The 6,884-nt window shown below is 40.1% G+C and overlaps 1 long non-coding RNA gene across 1 annotated transcript; it reads right to left on the bottom strand.

The window, feature by feature from the left end:
- Nucleotides 1–436: 436 nt before the first annotated feature.
- LOC120986876 lies at nt 437–4,085 on the bottom strand. The gene is made up of 3 exons (XR_005775827.1): nt 3,897–4,085; nt 1,352–1,389; nt 437–486 (listed from the first exon to the last, which is right to left on the bottom strand). It is a non-coding gene; the product is annotated as an uncharacterized LOC120986876 (long non-coding RNA).
- Nucleotides 4,086–6,884: the final 2,799 nt, after the last annotated feature.

A 6,884-nucleotide genomic window follows, 5' to 3' on the forward strand; every position in this document is an offset into this window, starting at 1 on the left:
ATGGGGAATGTTAAGTAATAAATATTTTATTAGGTATCACTTTCTGTTTTAGAAGCAGAGAAATTGAAATTTGGAAAATTGTGAATTTTTCTAAATTTTTGGTAAATTTGGGATTTTTTCATAAATAAAGGTGAAATATATTGACTCAAATATATGACTATCATGAAGTACAATGTCAATAAAAAATATAGATCACAGCAATGGTTTCTTTTAAGGATATTTATTTTTCAAATGGTATGCGGCTTTTATTGTGCAAACGTTTTCGGCCGTATCTGGCCTTCGTCAGGCACTATAAAGGTTACAATAAGGCAGTTTCAGTAACATTTAGTTTCCAGTCAATTTACATCATTGATTATAGGAACATCTTCATAATATACATATATATGTCAAAAAAGAAAAAGATAAGGAGTAAAAACAAATATAAAAATTTCGCCGTCCTTTGATTATTCAGACGTAGGTTGTATAAATCACAATGGTGTAGAATATCTGTTATAGGTTAAGGTAATTATATCACCATTAGTATAATTGACATACACCTGGTCAAATTATCACGGCATAATCAATAAAGTTCAATATTATTGTACATATTTCCTAATAATGTATTCATCTTCATACACTCAGGTACATCATCATTTGTTTGTAATTTTATTACTACATACTGCATTTCTCAATCATATCGTGCTGTAGAAACCTTGGACCATTGTATGGTGAGGATGATTTTGATAATGGTATTGCTTTGCATGATGCATAGACCGGAATGTATGAACCATGATCCAGATAGTAAAACTCTTACATATAATGCATGAACCATAACATATAGAGAGAGACTTATAGGCATCAAGCAGAGTTATATTCTAGCTAGTAGCTACTTACCTGTGCCGCTGGAGGTAAACAGGGGAGGATGCTGTTGTATGGAGCCTATGGCCGCCGAAATGTGTATGAACGCATGTTCCTGTGGTCATTCTAAGCTCTATTTATGAGGGCCAGGCAGAATCTAGGCCAATTCGCGCTTCTTTGTGTGGTGGAACGCATCGCTGGTGTCCCGGTGCGTTCCACCAGCCGGAAGTGATGTCAAATAGGGGAGGAGCGCACCGCTGGTATAGCGGTGCGTTCCACTGACCGGAAGTGACGTGGGTGAAGCGCATCGTTGTTATCACGGTGCGCTTCAAAGGCCGGAAGAAGGTATAGCAATTTGCGTTCCACTAGTGAATCAGATGACCAGCGAATTGGTTGTAGATGTATGCCTGTAAGATCTATAGAAATAATATAGATAAAGTGGCTAAAGGGCTCTATGAATACATTGTAATAATAATAGTATAATGACTCTATAAATATAAATGAAAAAGGATACCCCCTGCGGCACTGGGTGTAGTGTAGAATTCATGGAACCTGAGGAATAAAGAAAAGAATAAATTAGGGAAAAATAGAATGTTATATAATCTCATCAATTATTGTGGTCCTTATGATAATGTGACATCCTTATCTACTGGTAGAGAAGACTCCCCAGTATAATATTGTCAGTAACTTGAAGTATGTTCCTGATCCAATGTCCTGGAAGGGAGACATCCACCAAAGGAGGGGGGAAAAAAGGATCCATGGAATAATTGTCCAGATATAGAGATTTATTAAGTAAAGGCTTGTATCTCATATTCCCTATTGAGTCCTTTTGGCGTCATGGTCTGTAGGGTATGGATCCAAAACGCCTCCCTATGTTTCAGCGTCTTGGATCGATCACCGCCTCTTCTTGATATTGGGATATGTTCGATTATTTGGAATTTTAATTGGGAGATACTGTGCTGTGCCTCATTGAAGTGATGTGGAAGTGGTAACAGTAGGTTTTGGCGGCGTATTGTCGATTTGTGTTGACAAATCCTATCCCTTATAGTTTGTGTTGTTTCCCCTACGTACATACGACCACATGGACATCTTATGGTGTATACGACGAAATCGGTCTCGCATGTGAAGTAGCCCTGGATTTTAAAAGGTTTACCTGTATGGGGATGGGATATAGATGATCCTCTTTGTACATTGGTACACTGTGCACAATGTAGGCACGGGAAAGTGCCTGTTTTACGTGTATGTAGAAGTATTTGTCTTTGTGGAGGTTTTGATGGTCCTATATCTGCCCTAACAAGAAGATCTCTAAGATTCTTGGGCCTTTGGTTACAGGGAAGTATCGGGTTCTTAAATTCCTCTACTTCGGGGTACGCTTTATGTAGGAGGGGCCAATGGGATTTGATTATATTCACTACCTTCCTGGTGCTGGGGTGAAATTTGTGAACAAAGGGAATACGTTTACCTAGAGGGGCACGTTTGTCTTTGGGATCTGGTATTTTAAGTAGTTTTTGTGGGTAACCTCTTTCCCGGAACCTATTCTTCATTTCTGATTCTCGTTCGCTTCTTATGGTAGGGTCTGTCACTATGGATTGTACCCGTCTAAGTTGGGAGCCTGGAAGTGCTTTCATGGTGGTGGAGGGATGGAAGCTAGAGAAATGTAATAGGTTGTTGCGGTCAGTTGATTTACGGAAGAGATCGGTAGTTAGCTGTCCCAACGGATCTACCTGTACCATCGTGTCCAGAAAACTGATTGATTTTTTGTCATAATGTATGGTGAAGTCTAATTCCGGGTAGATATTGTTAAGATATTCATGAAATTGAGTGAGTGTTTCTTGGGGGCCCTGCCAGATGCAAAATATGTCGTCTATGTATCGTTTCCATAGACGACTATGCTGTAGAAAGAGAGAGTTGTTGTAGATGTGTGTTTCCTCGATGTCTGACATATAGCAGTTGGCATAGGGCGGGGCCACGTTGGACCCCATTGCTGTCCCTTGTGTTTGCATGTAGAATGTATCTTGGAATAGGAAGAAATTGTTCTGTAGGATGATTTTGAGTAGGTCGATGCAAAGGGAGATGATCTCAATGTCTAGTTTATGCCAGAGTAATAGCTTGTGTACTGCTGCAATACCTTTTTGGTGTTTGATGGATGTATAGAGACTCGTGACGTCCCATGTGACTAGGAAGATTTCTGTGGAGAGTGGTTTGAAGTTCTGAATGATTTTGAGGAAGGACCCAGTATCTAAAAGAAAGGATCTGGTTTGTTTAATTAGTGGAGTTAGGACTTTTTCTACAAATATGGCAAGTGGTGACAGTAGTGAGTCTGTAGAGGCTACTATGGGGCGTCCCGGAGGGTTGGTCAGATTTTTATGAATTTTGGGCAAAATATAAAATACTGGCGTGATTGGATGTGACTTCATAAGGAAGTCAGCGGTTTTGGTGTCTATGATGTTATGAGTTTGGTAATGTAGGAGGGTTTCCTGTATAGTTTTGGTGATGGATGGGGAGGGGTTGTTTTTAAGTTCCTTGTAGACTGTTGTGTCCTGTAGTTGTCTTTGAATCTCGGCTATATATTTGGACTTGTCCATCACCACTAGTGCTCCTCCTTTGTCTGCTGGTTTCAGTATAAGATGTTTGCATTCTTTTAAAGTTTGTAGTGCCTGTATTTCAGTGTTAGTAAGGTTGTTTTTGTATTTATATTTGCCTCTACGTGTCTCTTGTCTAAATCGCTCAATGTCTCGCTGAATTAGTTCTATGAATGTTTCTATGGCCGGGTGTGTTTTGGGTGGAGAGAAAGTGCTTTTGTTACGTAGGCCTAGTTCGGTGATTGATATTTTGGATGGCGTTGTTTGTGTGGTTCTAAGGGTCTCTTTGGAAAAATGTGCTCTCAGGCGGATGTTTCTGAAGAATCGTTGTAAGTCTAAGTCCAGCTGAAAGGTGTCCAAGTGGTATGAAGGACAGAAGGATAACCCTTTCTGTAATAGTTTCATTTCAGCTGGGCTTAATGATTCCGAGGAAATGTTAATCACAAGTGAGTGTGTGGTTGTGCTGAGTATATCTACCTGGGAGCGAGTTGTCATAGTAGATGTCTGATGGCCAGCAGTCTCCCCACCTCGATGTCCTTGATTGATGCCTCGTGTTCTGCGTTGGTTGCGGTTTTGATATTGACGGTGCTCTCCACTGGACGTGGATCGTTGGGAATCGATTGAAGAGGATCTCCTTGTCGGTTGGTTTCTCTCTGTCCAGTTATACACGTTATTGTTCCTGTAGTCATCACAGTCTCTTAGGTACTTTTTTCTTTTGGTGATTTCTATGTCTTTTCTGGCCATGGTCAGAGTCGTGGAGAGCCTGTCCTGTAATTTCTTATATTCATCTGTGGAGATGATGTCCTGGAGTTGTACTTCGATGGAGCGGATTTTCGTCTTGGTTTCTACGATTGTTGTCTGTAAATATTTAAGGGTTAATGTCATGAGATCGAATGAACATTTGTTTAAAATATGTTCGAAATGTGTGCAGAATTCTGCGTTGTCTTTGAAGAAAGTCGGACGGATTCTCATACGTAATCCTCTTGGTATACGTTGGGTCTTGATATATTCAGCAAAGGTTATGCTGTGTAGCTCATAGTTTTGGAGTCTTCTTGCTTCCCTTTCAAGATCTCTCGCCTTGAGGTCTGTCACGGGGGTCTGGAGAAATTCGTTTGACAGGGTTACCTGTGATAGAACCGTGGATACTTCTTCCTCGGTGTATGACAGGGTGTTATCTGCCATTGTGTTTAGTAGCAGAAGCCTTTTTCCAAATTAGGGAATCATACGTTTTGTACCAAACTTTGTGGCTATTCTGCTTGTGCTGCTGTAGATAGGGTTCCCAACCCCGTAGTCATCAAAAATATAGATCACAGCAATGGTTTCTTTTAAGGATATTTATTTTTCAAATGGTATGCGGCTTTTATTGTGCAAACGTTTTCGGCCGTATCTGGCCTTCGTCAGGCACTATAAAGGTTACAATAAGGCAGTTTCAGTAACATTTAGTTTCCAGTCAATTTACATCATTGATTATAGGAACATCTTCATAATATACATATATATGTCAAAAAAGAAAAAGATAAGGAGTAAAAACAAATATAAAAATTTCGCCGTCCTTTGATTATTCAGACGTAGGTTGTATAAATCACAATGGTGTAGAATATCTGTTATAGGTTAAGGTAATTATATCACCATTAGTATAATTGACATACACCTGGTCAAATTATCACGGCATAATCAATAAAGTTCAATATTATTGTACATATTTCCTAATAATGTATTCATCTTCATACACTCAGGTACATCATCATTTGTTTGTAATTTTATTACTACATACTGCATTTCTCAATCATATCGTGCTGTAGAAACCTTGGACCATTGTATGGTGAGGATGATTTTGATAATGGTATTGCTTTGCATGATGCATAGACCGGAATGTATGAACCATGATCCAGATAGTAAAACTCTTACATATAATGCATGAACCATAACATATAGAGAGAGACTTATAGGCATCAAGCAGAGTTATATTCTAGCTAGTAGCTACTTACCTGTGCCGCTGGAGGTAAACAGGGGAGGATGCTGTTGTATGGAGCCTATGGCCGCCGAAATGTGTATGAACGCATGTTCCTGTGGTCATTCTAAGCTCTATTTATGAGGGCCAGGCAGAATCTAGGCCAATTCGCGCTTCTTTGTGTGGTGGAACGCATCGCTGGTGTCCCGGTGCGTTCCACCAGCCGGAAGTGATGTCAAATAGGGGAGGAGCGCACCGCTGGTATAGCGGTGCGTTCCACTGACCGGAAGTGACGTGGGTGAAGCGCATCGTTGTTATCACGGTGCGCTTCAAAGGCCGGAAGAAGGTATAGCAATTTGCGTTCCACTAGTGAATCAGATGACCAGCGAATTGGTTGTAGATGTATGCCTGTAAGATCTATAGAAATAATATAGATAAAGTGGCTAAAGGGCTCTATGAATACATTGTAATAATAATAGTATAATGACTCTATAAATATAAATGAAAAAGGATACCCCCTGCGGCACTGGGTGTAGTGTAGAATTCATGGAACCTGAGGAATAAAGAAAAGAATAAATTAGGGAAAAATAGAATGTTATATAATCTCATCAATTATTGTGGTCCTTATGATAATGTGACATCCTTATCTACTGGTAGAGAAGACTCCCCAGTATAATATTGTCAGTAACTTGAAGTATGTTCCTGATCCAATGTCCTGGAAGGGAGACTCCACTAATTAAACAAACCAGATCCTTTCTTTTAGATACTGGGTCCTTCCTCAAAATCATTCAGAACTTCAAACCACTCTCCACAGAAATCTTCCTAGTCACATGGGACGTCACGAGTCTCTATACATCCATCAAACACCAAAAAGGTATTGCAGCAGTACACAAGCTATTACTCTGGCATAAACTAGACATTGAGATCATCTCCCTTTGCATCGACCTACTCAAAATCATCCTACAGAACAATTTCTTCCTATTCCAAGATACATTCTACATGCAAACACAAGGGACAGCAATGGGGTCCAACGTGGCCCCGCCCTATGCCAACTGCTATATGTCAGACATCGAGGAAACACACATCTACAACAACTCTCTCTTTCTACAGCATAGTCGTCTATGGAAACGATACATAGACGACATATTTTGCATCTGGCAGGGCCCCCAAGAAACACTCACTCAATTTCATGAATATCTTAACAATATCTACCCGGAATTAGACTTCACCATACATTATGACAAAAAATCAATCAGTTTTCTGGACACGATGGTACAGGTAGATCCGTTGGGACAGCTAACTACCGATCTCTTCCGTAAATCAACTGACCGCAACAACCTATTACATTTCTCTAGCTTCCATCCCTCCACCACCATGAAAGCACTTCCAGGCTCCCAACTTAGACGGGTACAATCCATAGTGACAGACCCTACCATAAGAAGCGAACGAGAATCAGAAATGAAGAATAGGTTCCGGGAAAGAGGTTACCCACAAAAACTACTTAAAATACCAGA

This window comes from Bufo bufo, chromosome 1 (assembly GCF_905171765.1).
Source record: "Bufo bufo chromosome 1, aBufBuf1.1, whole genome shotgun sequence".
NCBI classification, from domain to species: Eukaryota; Metazoa; Chordata; class Amphibia; order Anura; family Bufonidae; genus Bufo; species Bufo bufo.